This window comes from Lissotriton vulgaris, chromosome 4_1 (genome assembly GCF_964263255.1).
Source record: "Lissotriton vulgaris chromosome 4_1, aLisVul1.2, whole genome shotgun sequence".
In the NCBI taxonomy this organism is placed as follows: Eukaryota; Metazoa; Chordata; class Amphibia; order Caudata; family Salamandridae; genus Lissotriton; species Lissotriton vulgaris.
The window spans coordinates 1981497090-1981514296 of record NC_141691.1 but is presented as its reverse complement, the minus strand read 5'-3'; positions in this window follow the sequence as shown (position 1 = coordinate 1981514296).

Genomic DNA, 17207 nt, shown 5'->3' with positions numbered 1-17207 from the left:
CTGCCGGGCCGGTGGTGACCACGGCTGGCCCGGCGGGGGCAATCCGCCCGGCATCCCAATGGGGCCCTCAGTCTCAACAGTACAGTATACATACAGTACACCCTTGCAGTGTAATGTCAATAGTTAAGGATTATCAATCTAATTTACCACCGCCCGCCACTGGTGCTTGCTCACCTAATACCGCGCCATCGGCAACTGCTGCATCCTCTCCATCCGCGTCGCCTTCACTGCTGGCCCCGGCAATGGTGGTCGGTAGTGCGTCTAGAAAACATTACACATTTTTTAGGCGTCATATAAACCTCCCCCTATTGGTCAGTAGCAAGATTGAATAATGAGTTAATAGTATACAACATACATCACTAGTACAAATCAGGTAGTAGTAGAGTTGACACTAGCAGCTACATATGGTCCCTAGGGTCATTCTAGCCTTTGCTTAGCTAGCCCGAGCCATGCAACCATTTTACCTTTGTGTCTTTTATTTTTGCACATGTGACCAGAGCTTTGCAGAGCTTATGATGCAACAACTACCAGTACTAGGTTCTTCTAAGGTGAGGGGTCCCCGGGAATTCACTCAGAGATCTTCATCTATAAATTTATATAAACTATATTCCTACGTAGGGGATGGTGGTGCTTTCACCACTGTTCAGTTATCATGATTTATTTCCCAAATGTAAGTAAGTGTCAAGATTACGCTCCACAGGATCCAGTCATTGCTAATAGGGGTCCACCTCCTAATGTTACCAACTCCCTGATCTTAGAATACAGGGAGTTTGAACCATTAGGCGAGGGATAAAAAGGGAAGAGGAAAGAACTGCTGGGACAAAGGATCTGAAATGACACAAGAACAGAAAACAAGGTTATACTTAGCATTTAAATATAACATCTACTCTCATCAATTCTCGCTAAAGGAATTGGTCAACAGACCCACAGACACACCTTAAGCAACGAGACAGCAAGTCAACAGCAGTTCACGGAAGAAACAGAAGAAACGAAATAGCACAGTTCTCAACTCTGGAACTTGAACTTCTGTATCCAAAATAATAGATGAGCCTTTCTGCCTTTATAGATCCGTGGACAGTTCAGCAAAGCAAAAGCATAACCCACTATAAAGACAGTAACAAAGGGCCAGATGTATCAAAGGGTTTTGCCCATTCTATGTCTATGGGGAAATGTGTTGATACATATGGCCCAAAGTTCCTAGTTCCTGGAATATTGCATATTCATATTCCATCTATGTCCATGAACAGGAGTTTATTCCTATGTAGTCTAAACCTACATGGCAGAATGTAGTAGCCACCACGATTCTCCGCGGTACAATGAAGAAAGGAAAATCCAAGGCTACACAGTAGTAAGTGGTCACCAAACGCACTTTACTCCGCTGTATACACATATGATTAATCATTAACGGTAACGCGTGGCAGGACACACACTGCGTTCGGCTAACAAGAACAGACTTCCGATGTTATGGTAACATGTAGCAAAACCACCATGTTCCTCAAAGAATCCACAGAGGCAGAAGGTGTACCTGGTAGCGCGTGGTCAGCCGACTCACAGCGTTCCGTTACATAGACCAAAGTGCAGCCGCGCTGTGGGCACTCAGGAGAACTCGAAGCAGCCAATGCCCCCAAGTGTAGCCGGTAACGCGTGGTCAGCTGACTCACAGCGTTCCGTTACGCCGCGCTGGGAGAACAATTCACACACCAGGAAAAACAAGGACAGGAAAGAACTTCACGGAGCAGTTAGCCAACTGCAACCGAGGTTCCAGGAAACACACAGAATAACGTGCATTCGCTTCAGCGCTTGAAGTCATTAAGTACCTCCCACCGTGAAGGCTCATGGGAGTCGTAGTTTATAACATTAGGTAGGCGCAAGGGACCCTGAATCCTGACAGTAGGTCCTCCCCTCAGCGCCTCCTAGGACCAGGCTTGGCCGGGTACCTCGCATGAAAGCGACGCACTGCCACAGGAGCATGGACGTTGTGACAGGGCTCCCAAGAGTCATCCTCAGCTGAATACCCTTTCCAGGCGATCAAATACCACAGAACCCCACGCCTCAACCTCGAGTCTCGTATGCTCCTCACCTCATACTCCTCACCACCATCAACAAGAACTGTAGGCGTGGCCCTCCGTACACAAGATAAAGCAGGTTTCAGAAGGCTGCAATGGAATACAGGGTGAATACGAAGACTATCAGGCAACTTCAACTTGAAAGCCACAGGGTTCACCTTCTCTACGATGACATATGGACCAATGAAACGAGGGCGGAACGCACTTTGCAACTTAAATCGGATATTCCTAGTGGAGAGCCAGACCCTATCCCCTACCTGATAATCCGGGCCATCCCTACAATGCACATCAGCAAATCATTTGTACTCCACTTTAGCCTTGATCAGATGTTTCATAAGCTTCTTCAGTACAGCATGCAGTTTCTTCATTCTGCTGTACACTGTGGGCTGATCTGACAGACTCTCAGGGATGTTCACAGGATGGATATTGGCATCAACTCCATAGATTGCATAGAAAGGAGACACCCATGCCGAACTATGCCAAGTGTTGTTGTACGCCAATTCAGCCAACCACAACAAAGACATCCATGAGTCTTATATGGTAGCTGCATAACAACGAAGATATTTCTGGTTCAGTCTCTCTGTTTGTCCGTCTGTTTGCGGGTGGAAGCTTGTGGACAATGAAGATTTGATCTGCAAGGCGGAGCACCAATGTTTCCAGAATCTGGCTACAAACTGTGGTCCCCTGTCAGACACAATGACCTCAGGTACTCCGTGTAAACAAATCACTTCAGTGAGGAGCAGTTGCGCTGTTTGACCAGCCGTAGGGAGATTTATGCCGGGCCGAATGAAATGGCCAAGTTTGGTTAGGCTATCTATCACCACCAGGATGGCTGACTTGCCTTGATTGGGTGGCAAACCCGTAACAAAGTCTAAACCGAGTGTTTGCCAGGGCTTTCTAGGAGTCGGCATTGTTATTAGTTTAACTCTCTTCCTTCCACAATCGTTTTTTGATCGTGCACAGACCTCACATTGAGCCACCCATAATGTAACATCTCTTCTCAGTGTTAACCACCAAAAGTGTCTCTGAACCAAGTGTATTGTCCTGAGCGCTCCCTGATGACCCGCCAGCGGAGCTACATGACACCACTGGAACGCCTTATTCTGTAAGACGACTGAGGGCTAAAACAACTGAGTGTTCACGAAAGGAAGTCCCTGCTTTATGGATCGTACTTTGTCCTTCACAGCCCAGGTATCCCAAAGAGGTGTAGTCTTGACGTTCCTTATTTTATCTAAGAATGTTTCTGCACTCAGAACACAAATCACCTTTGTGGGTTCTATGATGGATTCCATAACAGGTGTAGTCGAGGGATGCCCCTCTTCTTGTCGGGACAGCGCATCGGCCTTCCTATTCTCCCAACCAGGTCTGAAGGTCAGCTGTGATACCGCGCTCGCTGTGGAGTAGTGTGTTGCCGGTGGCAGAGGCAGCCCCCTTCACTTAGCGCTGTTAACTGCTGTTGTGTTCTACACTGTGCGCGCTGTTGTAACAGCGAATGCTTTTAAAGTAGCGACTAAGGCTATTGTTTTTAAAACGTTCAGTGTGGGGGAATCACTGTGCATTTTTCATTGTTGCTTAGTTACTCTCCCACTCCCGCCCCGGTCCGCCGCGTCCAATCATGGACGTTTGATGCGGAGGGCGAGGAGGAGCCTTGCACATCCGGGCTCTGGGAGTAGAGGTCAGCGCTCTAGCGACCCCTCCCTCTAGTATAAATGTGCTTAGGGCAGCGACCGCGCAGCGGACGCGTGCAGCGGGCGCGCCGGAAGCGCGCCGAAGTCGAGCCAAAGTCCAGCCCGTCTGCGCCTGGACGGGGCGAGGGGCCACAGACCCTGGTAGACTTACACAAACTCCCATAAGGTATGATAGACATACATTACTTGAATTACAACCCGATACGTCTGCCATCTGCAAGCACACCATGTTGGCCCAGTCACTCACAAAATGCTGGAGGTGCCGCTTTGATCCCCTCCCCCAAGCCCCAGATACTAGCTCCGGGCCTATTATCAAAGCAGCTTTACTGAATTGCAGATCACTGCGCAAACATGCTCTGGAAATCTACCACTTGCTTGACGACCAGAATCTTAATATCCTCTTTTTAACGGAAACCTGGCTGGATGAATACTCGGATCCGGACATTATCCAGGCCTTACCTAACGGATATTCTATATCTAGGCTAGATAGAAAGGACGGTAGAGGTGGTGGCATCGCCATTGTAACCAAAGCACCTTTCATCTGCTCCCTTGCACACATACAGGTTGATCATAGTGAAGCTGGCATCTTTACAATCAACACTGGTCCCAATCATTCGATCTCGGGTATTCTGATATATCGACCACCGGGTAGATTATATGACTTCACATCCTCCCTTATGGAGGCGGTCACCCATCTAGCATTAAGGAAATCTAAACTGTTAGTTCTGGGAGATCTTAATGCTCATTTCGAAGATCCTTTAGATAAAGATGCAGCTGATATTCGTATGGAACTGCAAGCGGTTCAATTTGACCTTTAAAACAATGAACCCTCACATCAACTAGGACATTTGTTAGACCCCGTCTTTGGAAACTGGCTGGGAGTGCACACTACCGATCCTATACCCATACCCTGGTCGGATCACTATATTATCCCCATCTCAGTCCAACTTGACAAAACGGAGCTCTTTCGTCATCAATCCCTGCGTTATAAACGCAGGAAATGGAAGAATTTTATTTTAGATTCTTTCATTCAAATTGTCCAAGATGAAGGTCCTCCGAAAGGAGCGGACTGTGAGGATGCCAATGAAAATCTAAACAATATCGTCACTAAGGCCCTGGACATCACAGCCCCTAGCCGCACCATGTCCAATGTTAGGAGACCTAAGAAAACTGCTCCTTGGTTTGGCCAAGCATTACAGACCTTAAAAACGGCTTGTAAGAAACTTGAGAGAGCCTGGCGCCATAACTTCTTTGCAGATACTAAAATACAGTATAAAACAGCACAGAGAGAATATTACAAAGCTGTTCGCCTGGCCAAAGCTGAGCATTATCACATTCGGATCACGGAAGCAGGCAACTCCTCTAGGGAACTGTTTCAAATATATAAAGAGATATCCATAGTGGAGATGTCCTCCTCCACCCAAAATGACTCAGTGGAATCGTGCAATAATATTGCTCAGTATTTTGCGGGTAAAATTAGTAAAATCTACACCAGTTTCTCTAAACAGGGAGCCCCGGCCGCGGACTTTACTGAAAACGATAAAATTGTAAACACTCCGGTGTGCCTCAAATCTTTTGTAGTTCCCTCCCATGAGATGCTGTCCAAAATGTGCAATAAAATCAAATCAGGATCGCCCCGGGACCCGGCACCACCAAAAATTTTAGCTGAAGCTTTTTCAGTACTGGAACCTCATCTGAGGCACCTACTACAAACTTCCTTTTCAACCTCTTGTCTCCCGGAGGAATGGAAACAGGCAATAGTGCTACCCATTAAGAAAAAGCCCAACATCAGTTTGGACATAATGGATAATTTACGACCTATATCCCTGCTACCTTATGTGGCTAAGTTGGCGGAGAAAATCGCTAACACTCAACTGATGGAACATCTTGAGACCCATAATGTTCTCCATAAATCCCAGTCGGGTTTTAGATCAGGTTTCTCCACGGAGACAGCTCTCCTGAGGGCTACAGAAACCCTACGTGAGGGAGCAGATGAGGGAAAGACAATGGCCCTCATCATGCTTGATCTCAGTGCCGCTTTTGACACTGTAGCACACTCCATCTTGCTACAGTGTCTAAACAAAGCGGGAGTCACCAATAAGGCACTGGGATGGCTGAAAGCTTTCTTGCTTAACAGGAGCTTCCAAGTCCAAAGGGGGACTTCTCTCTCCGATAGGGTGATGCTTGAGCAGGGGGTTCCTCAGGGCTCCGCCCTGAGTCCCACCCTGTTTAATCTATATATGGCCCCTCTGGCAGAGGTAGTGCAGTCGTTCGACGTGGAGCTTGTCTCCTACGCCGACGACACGCAACTTCTTATATCTCTGACCCAAGCCCCTTCTAAGGAAGCTGATAACTTCAATGCCTGTATGACCAAACTTGCCACATGGATGAATGACCACTGTCTGAAACTTAATGGGACAAAGACAGAGGTCCTCATTATTGGAGGCAATGAGGTTAAATGGACGAAAGAATGGTGGCCTAACTGCCTTGGTCCTTTGCCCTCCCCCTCTCGAGAGGCAAAGAATTTGGGTGTGTGGGTGGACAATAAATTGTCCTTTGATAGCCACATAAGAAAAACTGTAGGCAAATGCTTTGGGGTGATGAAAACTCTGAACCGCACCCTTGACCTGCTACCCATCAATTCCAGGCGTACCATGACGCAAGCACTGATAACGTCCCGTATTGATTACGGAAACGTGCTGCTCATGGGAACATCTGAGAAAAATATTAAAAAGTTACAGGTTTTACAGAATTCGGCAGCTCGCCTGGTCTTAAGGCTTCCCCGCAGAGCACCATCACGCCCCTCTCTCGCAGCCCTCCATTGGTTACCCATTAGGAAGAGGATTGATTTTAAAGCTATGCTATGGTGCCATAAAATAATTCATCACAGAGCACCGGCTTATATGTCGGATTTGGCATCTGTTTATGAACCTAGCAGGGCGCTTAGATTTAAAGGAATGGGTCTGCTCAGAACTACCTGCCCCAAAAAAGCTAGAATGGGAGGCAGATCATTTCGGACTTTAGCTGCTAGGAAATGGAACCTTCTTCCTGTGGATATCAGGATGGAGAATAATGAAATCCTGTTTAGGAAGAAGTTGAAAACCTGCCTTTTTACTCTGTGATCGGTTTCCTCTACACTATTCCACACTCTCTCCACAGCGCGGGGACACGCCGGGAGGCGTCACCAGGCGCTCTACAAACTCCTTTAAATTAAAAAAAGGTTATGACAAAGTTGTATTCAGCAAAAAATAGCATCCATCTCATCTGATGTTGAGACAGATGTCTGGCCGTTTGCATATGCTGAAGATTCCGGTGATCTGAATACACCTTCACCGGGTATTCAGCCCCCCAAAGGTATTGTCTCCATTCTTGGAATGCTCTCTTTACCGCAGAAAGTTCTTTTTCAAAAATAGTATAGTTCTTCTCGGCCTGGTTCAATTTCCTGGACAGATAGGCCACCGGATGTAATTGTCCCGTATCTGGATCTCTTTGAGAGAGAATGGCCCGAGTGCTTCATCGGAAGCGTCCGCCTCAACGATGAAAGGCAATTCGGGCTTGGGATAGGCCAACACAGGAGTGGAGGTGAAAGCGTCTTTCAAACACACAAAGGCCTGATTAACTTTCTGTGACCATCAAAAAACCGCTCCCTTTCGGAGCAATCGTGTCAAGGGCTCCGCCATCTGAGAGAAACCTACTATAAAACGTCTATAGTAATTAGCGGAACCTAAGAAGCTCTGTACTTCTCTCACAGTCTTGGGAGTGGGCCATTCATGGACTGCTAAAACCTTACGATCAGACATGCGCAAACCCTCCGGGTGTAGCATAACCCCCAAGAATTCAAGGAGTCCACTTCAAACTCGCACTTGCTCAACTTGCAATATAATTTATGTTCTCTCAACTTCTGGAGCACCATGATGACCTGATCTGTGTGTGTATCAACCTCCTCAGAGTAAATCAAGATATCATCTATATACGCTACTACACAGATGTCAATGTACTCTCTCAACACATCATTCAGAAAAAACTGAAATGCGACAGGGGCGTTACACAGCCCAAAAGGCATGACAAGATATTCATACAAGCCATAATGGGTCTTAAATGCAGTTTTCCATTCATCCCCTGCCCTAATGCGGACCAAATGGTATGCCCCTCGGAGGTCGAGTCTCTTGTAAATCTTTGCATTGCGAACCTGGTCCAACAACACCGTAATGAGGGGTAAAGGATATCGATTCCGAATGGTGATCTTGTTGAGCTTGCGGTAATTCACGCAAGCCCTCAGCTCGCCATTTGCTTTCGAGGTAAAGAACATAGAAGATGCTAAGGGCGAGCAGGAAGGTCTAATAAAGCCCAGTCTTTCATAATGTTCTAAATAATCCTTTAGGTGTTTTGTTTCTGGGACGGATAAGGCATAAACTCTACAAGTGGGAATTATTGCTCCATCCACCAAATCAATATGACAATCGTATTCCCTATGTGGAGGTAACTGCTCAGCCATAATTTTGCTAAATACATCCTGGTACTCTTGATAACACTGAGGCAGGACCACCACCTTTTCAGCTGCAGTTGCTATACAATGTGAGTTCAACAGCGCTACCACCTGTGGGTTTTGTTCAAATGTGATATGTGCCCTGCAACTAGGATTCTCAAACTGCAAGGTCTTTTTCCTCCAATCTATCAAGGGATTGTGATGGCTAAGCCAGGGCATACCCAAGATTACTTCATATTGGGGTGCTTCTATGATGTTCAAGCTCAACTCCTCTTGATGAGTCCCCCCTTTAACTGTCACGGATAGTAATAACTCTTCCGTACGTTCTGTTATGAGGCCTGATTTCAACGGCTTACCATCCACAGCCCACACTTCCTCCGGACTATCTCTACGTACTCTATGCAAAGCCAAAGAGGATACTAATCCACTATCCACGAAGTTCCCTGTGGCTCCTGAATCTACCATCACCTGATGAATATGAGCCTGACTATTCTAGGATCATGGGAAGCACTATGTGGGATTCATGTTCCTGTATTACAGAGGCCGTGAGGGAAGGAAGTTTCCAGTTTGTGTCCTCCCTTGCTGTCTGTGCTGTTTCCTCAGTGGTAATAGAAGACACAGCAGTTTTCTTTTTTTTTACCCAATTCCCTGAATTCTTAGGTTTTGCGGGACAGTCTTTAACATAATGACCTTTCTTCCCACAATACATGCATAAACCTAAAACCCTACGATTTTCTCTTTCTGCTCTAGACAAGGGTGCCCTTTCAGCTCCAATTTCCATAGGCTCGCTGCCTGTCTCAGTGGGGCTACTAGACTTACGGGAGGAAAAATCAGCTTTGTAGTATCCTCTCTCAGCCTTGCGTCTTTCTCCCCCTCTTTCTGTAAGCCTCCCATCTAATCTCAAAGAGATGTTGGTCATGTCCGAACAAGTGAGGGGCTGAGGATCGATCTGGGCTATAATATCCTTCAAACCCTCTTGTAACCCCTGATAATACAACAACATCCTCTTCTTTTCCAGCCACGCGGTTTCAGCTATCAACCTGTTGAAGGTTGTAAGATTTGTAACCAAGTCCTGTCTCCCCTGTCTTAATTCTAACAGCTCTCTGTCAGCGCTTAAGGTGGTGGCCCTCCTATCGAATACCTTTTCAAATTCAGCACGAAATGCAGACCAATCCGATAAGATGGCATCGTCGTTCCGTACCAATGGTACTGCCCAATTGCATCCCCACTCAAATAGGAAATAGCGAAAGCCACTCTCGAATGGTTAGAAGGGAAAGAAGAAGGCTTGCAAGAAAAATGCACCATGACTTGCAATAAGAAAACCTGCGTCTTAGTGGGGTCACCTGAATACCTCTCTAGATTTGCCAAGGGTATGGGAGGGGGTACTGAGACCTGAATCTGATGAGCAGCAGTGGTGGCGTCAAAAGGGTTTCTAGGCAATTTATCCACCTTGTCACGCAATGCCGCTGTCTCTGCCTTTGAAGAAATCAATTCCTGCTGCACTAATACTAAGGCCTGCAGGACATCATCCATTGTGGCCATGGTCCGCAAAACCACCGGATTGGGTGGAGCACAATTCGTGGGCGCGTTATTCTGTCAAGATTACGCTCCACAGGATCCGGTCATTGCTAATAGGGGTCCACCTCCTAATGTTACCAACTCCCTGATCTTAGAAAACAGGGAGTTCGAACCATTAGGCGAGGGATACAATAATAAGGGGAAGGAATTGCTGGGACAAAGGCTTTGAAATGACACAAGAACAGAAAACAAGGTTATACTTAGCCTTTAAATATAACATCTACTCTCATCAATTCTCGCTAAAGGAATTGGTCAACAGACACACCTTAAGCAACGAGACAGCAAGTCAACAGCAGTTCAAGGAAGAAACAGAAGAAACAAAATAGCTCAGTTCTCAACTCTGGAACTTGAACTTCTGTATCCAAAATAATAGATGAGCCTTTCTGGCTTTATAGATCCGTGGACAGTTCAGCAAGAGCAAAAGCATAACCCACTATAAAGACAGTAACAAAGTTCCTAGTTCCTGGAATATTGCGTATTCATATTCCATCTATGTCCATGAACAGGAGTTTATTCCCATGTAGTCTTAAACCCACAAGGCAGAATGTAGTAGCCACCACGATTCTCAGCAGCACAATGAAGAAAGGAAAATCCAAGGACACACGGTAGTAAGTGATCACCAAACGCACCTTACTCTGCTGTATACACATATGATTAATCATGAACGGTAACGTTTGGCAGGACACACACTGCGTTCCGCTAACAAGAATAGACTTCCGATGTTACGGTAACATGTAGTAAAACCACCATGTTCCGCAAAGAATCCACAGAGGCAGAAGGTGTACCCGGTAACGCGTGGTCAGCTGACTCACAGTGTTCCGTTACACAAACGAAAGCGCAGCCGCGCTGTGGGCACTCAGGAGAACTCGAAGCAGCCAATGCCCCCAAGTGTAGCTGGTAACGCGTGGTCACAGACGAAAGCGCAGCCGCGCTGTGGGCACTCAGTAGAACTCGAAGCAGCCAATGCCCACAAGTGTAGCTGGTAATGCGTGGTCAGCCGACTCACAGCGTTCCGTTACACCGACAAAGCGCCGCCGCGCTGGGAGAACAACTCACCCACCAGGAAAAACAAGGACAGGAAAGAACTTCACGGGGCAGTTAGCCAACTGCAATCGAGAGACCAGCTCCTCCGGAACCTCTGAACCCAAGACCAGGAAACACACAGAATAACGCGCATTCGCTTCAGGGCGTGAATTCATTAAGTACCTCCCACAGTGAAGGCTCATGGTAGTCGTAGTTTATAACATTAGGTAGGCGCAAGGGACCCTGAATCCTGACAGTAAGTGTAACAATGTTTATTGTTTGAATGTTATTGATTTTCTTGTTAGTGCTGCATTATAGAACAACGTACAGAGCTTGTTAATTCAAAATATTTTTTTTAACTTACATAGACTTGGTGTGGACTTACACAAGTGAGCGAGCGCAAGGAAGGGTGTGCATGTGCATTGCTTCCATGACTGAGAGGTTGGGTGTGTTATGTTCTGGGTTGTCTACTTGTTGGGTATCTTGGGGGGATGATTCAGTGAGCTAATAGTTATGACAAGACACTACTATAACTAGTCGGGCGGGGGGATTGTGGTGAGTTCTGAACTTCTGATTAAGGTGTGTGAGGAAGGTCCAACCTCCCATTACCAACGTCCTATTTTCTTGTGCAAAAATCTGTATGTTCAAAATCCCTACAAGAGTAGTAGTATGTTCTATCAAATCAAAATAGTAATACATCTGGTTGGGCATTTGTTGGTGTGAATTGTCAAAGCCTCAAGATTACCAAAGACTTACGATCAATGACTAGAAGTAGTACAAGAGGACGACCAAAAGGACTAGACTCAATGGCTAGAGCTACTGCTGATTCTGAGATTTATTTAAAACCTTTTATAAATAAAGACTGGGCAAGCTTAGCTACTACAGTACAGACAGACTAGTAGTAGTACAGAGAGTCATCATAGCAGAGGCAGGGATAACAAGATTTTTGAAACAGTACTGATCGAAGGATAATTGTTGGTAAAAAATAGCATTAGGAAATGGAAACAATAGTTCGGGAAAAATATGGTGCAGTAAAAGTTATGGAATAAGAATTATTATTAAAAACAAGAAGACTTACTAGGGCCAGTAGAATAGAGCAGAGCAGAAGAGCCCGCGTTGGTGTCCTCCTCTTGATGGTGTTCTCCCGCCGACTGCGCCCCTGGGTGCTAAACAGGAAAGATATAAGAAAGAGAAACATTGATGGATGGTGTCAAACAAATAAAATATGTTTAAAGAACGGGCAAAAAACACTTATGTAAACAACAATTGCAATAACTAAATTGACCGAACTCATCTGATCAACAAGTAGTATCGGGGGATTTGCAAATCGACTACTTACTATTTATCAACAATAATCCTGTCTTCCATTCTGATTCCTGAATACTAACTAAGCCTAAGTAGGACGTACCACCTGACCTAGCCCATCTATTCCAGGTGTGCCAATTGTACATTAAGTATGCATTTCCACTTCTTTTAGTCCTCAACAATGCATATGGTCAAATGGAGGACACATGACTACATTTTAGTATACACCAAATTTTTAGTTGATTGATTGATGCTGATGTTCTGCTAGTGCTAAGCCTATTACCACTCATTGAACAAACTAGAAAAGGTTCTAATAAAGACTGGGGTACTAGCAGCACGTGACGTAACAGAGGGGGCATCACAAATACCACTAAAAAATTACAAACTCATACAAAGTAACGAAACCTAAGTATCAATCCGTCCCTATCTCTTAGTGACAGGACAAAGTAAGGACTAGAGTCACTATAGCATTACGTAACTTAATTTCTCTAAAATAAACGCTTACATAATCACGCTTAGCGAGCGCAAACGCAAAATTGCAAACAAGTAAGATTAGTAGTAGCACAGAAGAGCACCTGTGTCATAACAATCACAGAAGACTTTTAAACGTAATTAATCTGTAATGTAAGCAGCAGCATTTTAGCTGGTTGGAATAAAAAAGATATTCACAATATATAACACAGAGCAGAAGAACAGACAGAAAGTAGTAATAATTAAATAGTTACTCACTAAGACCCGGGACCTCCACTCCTAGCAGGTCCTGCTCACTGTCCAGGATATCGGACCACCGGTGTGTCAACTGGGACTGGGTGTGCTGGACACCAGAGCAGCGGAACACTGCCTGGCGCACCTTCTCCTACTGCTGCCACGCTCCCGGAGCCCGTACCCGGACCCAGGCCTGCCACCTGCTGCCAGGGTTAAGGGGAGGTGGCGCAGATCAACGTAAATGAGTGCAGCCAACTCCACCTCCCCAAATAAGGCCTGTTCCTGCACCCCTTGTGGGCGCCGCCTTCTGCAAGGAAGGCTGTCGCGGCTCTGGCTCATGCAGCGAGCCCTACCCTTGGACATGGTTCTGGGGTAGAAAGAGAGTGAGACGGGGCGGGAAACAAAAAGGTAATAAAATTAAAAAAGAAAAGAAATGAAAATAGCAGGCAATAGAAAAAGAGTGAAAATGCTAAAAAACACACAAAAAGTAGACAAAAACCAAAAATATAGAAGCAGGAAAATAGTCAGAGAGATAATAAATAAAAAAGATCAAAAGAAGTGTCTTGAAACAAAGGATTGGAAAGATAGAGGGAGGATTGAAAATCAGGCCCCAGAACCATATCAATAGAGTGAAAAACAAGATGGCGCCCATTGCGACCACGTGCACAAGTATGCGCAATATTTTCTCCCCGAGCACACAAAAAGCGGCACGAACACGTAAAAGCGTTCCCGAACAGGAAATACGTACCGAGAAAGGGCGCGAGCATGCATTGCGCGACCCGGAACAGGAAGTAAGCATCGCGAGCGGGCGGGACAGGTGAAAACAAGACGGCCGCGCCCATGAGCGACCGCATGGGTAAGTTGATGAGACATTTTTCAACGTGAACACGCAGAAAATATCGCGAACAGGCAGGAAAAAAATGTCTGCGTCTTCGTGATATTTCCGCGTCTTCACAGAGATTTTCAACATTTTCGCGATAGTTTGCAAAAGTGAATTTTGCAAATTCCGCCCACCTCTAGTGATTTCATGAGTGCTTGAATACTAGCTGGGTGAATGCAGGATATGGAATCAGTCAATCATTACTCATGTAGTTTTAAAATAACCTAGTCACTACCTTTGCACTCCTGTAATTGGTCAGGCAACTCTCAATAGTTCACTAAGCATACATACAACTGTATAAATACAATCTGAACACATAGATGACTGATTACATATTATCTAGTTAAGTAGATAAGTAAAACATACCTGCAATGTTAATTTGTGGTGGTTTACTTTTAAACTACATCTTGACCAGTCTATCTACAAAATGCAACATTATTAAACAATACCTCTCAACAGACTTAAGAAAGAAGGCTAATTTACAACACCTTTTATGAGCATTTTTAAAACCTCACTTTTATTCTACAACCTCACCTTCGTATCTAAAATTTAGTGGCATCCTTCAACTATACCTTTGTTCAGACTTCAAAAAGAAGCCTAATCAACAGTAACTTATTTTACTATTCTAGCTTAAAATATGTGGTATCATTTAACTTTACCTTTGTACAAAGTAATAAAAGAAACCTAATTATTAGCACCTTATATAATCATCTTTTAAACAGCACAGTTGTGCTGCATCCTTACCAAACTATCTATAACTATGCAGTATCATTCAAGTATACTTTTGTGGAGACAACAAAAAATGAAGCCTAATAAACTACACCTTATATGAACATCTTTCAAACTACACATTTGTACTGCATCTTCAACCAACTATCTAAAAATATAAGACATCATTCAACTATACCTTTAGACAGACTTAAAAAACAAGCTTAATTAATAACATCAGTAATCATCTTAAAAAATATACATATTACTGTACAGACTATTTTTTTAAAAAGCATTTAACTACAATGAAACAAACTCCAATATACATCTCTACATTTAATAATATATTTCAAACAAAACAGTTTTAGAATAATGACAATTATTTTTAAATAAACCTCAAAAATGTATAATTCACCTTGCAAATAAATGGGCTGAATGAAAAATCTCACAAACTCTGAGAGGATTTTAGTTGTAGCCACAACATGAGACAAAGTGGTGTATTGATAACGAGCTTTATTGACATCAGCAACAAGACATCAGCGCGCGGTGCGTGGAGCGGAATGACGTCACAACAATTTTCTTTTACACACAATCAATATAATGCATCAGACTCAGCAACATAAAACCAGTAATGGCAAGGTTTCCCTCTCTCTCGCCACACAAATACACATAAGTAACAAATGACATTGTTTCCCAGTTTTTTAAATTTGTTAAACACATTTCTATTGGTTACACATATTAACACTTACCAACAGTTGCGAATTCGGAAGGGATTTCAAAAACATGTAGCACATAAAATTAACACTACTTCTAAAGATAAAATTGACTTAGGAAAAATCATCAAAAAAATATTACTTATATGTATATATATATATATACTAGCAGCCCGTCCCGACATTGTCCGGGTATGAATTGCTGCCGGCCAGTAGTATATTGTTTTGTAGGATTTTGTTTAGATAGCATTTCTTATCTGTGACAGGCCTGTGAAATGCTCCGGTTCACAGTGCACTGCTGATGCACTTAAGAGTGCGCGTTCAGTAGTGTGTGAACTCGAGTTTCCCTACTTTATTTTTCCTTGCAATATGATAAAGCGCGAACTCGACAACATGGCATGAGCACAATTTACATTACAGAAGAACACATTAATTTGTGGTAGGCACGGGGAGACAAAGCGATTTGCCTGGAATCACAGGATGTTGAGCTGATGCCGAGATTCGAACGCTCCTCGGCTCTAAAGTTCGCAATTCTAGAACTTGTGGCGGGAGGTGTGTCTAAAAGTGTATGTCGGTGCTGGCCATCAATGAGAGAGACCTGTGCATTTTTCAATTGGGTGGTGTAAAAATATGAGTATGTTGCTGGAGATGTGGGCCGCCGTGCCACCAATGTACTTACCGGGGTAGGGTAAACACCCATTATTCCGCAACTTTCTTTCTGCATACCATCATTCCGCATACTTTCATTACGAAAGTACCATAACTCTGCAATGCCATTATAACGCATGGCATTACATTTGATATGCTTTTACCACGCATACATTTACAACGAAATTTGTTGTAAATGCATGAATGGTAAAAGCATGTTTTTTTTAATGTTTGGATAAGGTAAGTATGGGTATCGGGGTATATGTTTTGGGGTACTGAGGTATATGTTTTGGGGTGTTTGCGTATTTTAAGGGTTCAGATATAGTTTTGGGTTATGGGGTACAGGGGTAGTTTTAGGGTTTAGGGATAGGTATGGGTTTTGGGGTACAGGGGTATTTTTAGGGTTCAGGGCTAGGTTTGGGATTTGGGGTACAGGGGTATTTTAGGGTTCAGGGGTAGGTTTGGGTTTTGAGGTACAGAGGTATTTATAGGGTTCAGGGCTAGGTTTGGGTTTTGTGGTACAGGGGTATTTTTAGGGTTTAGGGATAGGTTTGGGTTTTGGGTACAGGGTATATTTATAGGGTTAAGATGGGTTAGTGTTTAAGGGTGTTGGGGTATTTTAAGGAGTAAGGGTGGGTTATGATTATGGGGTGCAGGGTATTTAAAGGGAACAGGGTGGGATTAGCACACAATATGAGACATGGCATGAAGGGCGGAACGTACCACCCGCCCTCAGCGTTTGTCACGCCCCAGCACAATCCCACAGCACAACGCAGACACGCCCACAAAGGACTACTTTGCTGGCACGGTTCTTTTACCTTTTAAATGTATATAGTGGGCATCTGCATAGCCTATGTCCTTCTGCTGCAACTGCCCTTTCCAACGCTGTATTGGGTGTTGTGATTGGTGCTGTGGTTCCTAAGATTACCCGCCTCAAAGGTTTGGGCTCTCTCTTTATTATATTAGTATGGATTTACTGAAAAAACCACAGGTTTCAGGGGCGTTATATTTAGTTGGACATTTCACTCATACAAAACCACAGAAATTCCCCCGTTATAGTTAGTTTAGCTAACTCTAACTTGTACGATTGTAATGTCCAACTAACTATAATGCCCCTGATACCTATGATTTTTTCAGTAAATTTCTAATGTTTTTTAAATGCTAATTTCTAACTATAACATGCCTGAAACCTATGTTTTTTTCAGTGAATTGCAAAGGTTTTTTATATGCTAATTTCTAACTTTAACATAACTGGAACCTATGGTTTTTTAAGTGAATTTCAAAGCTTTTTTAAATGCTAGTTTCTAACTATGCCTACAGAAGTAGGACATGTGAAGAAAGAAGAAAAACACACAGAAAGAGGAAAAAGAAATGCAGAAAGAAGCAACAAAAGTCCTCAAAGATGAA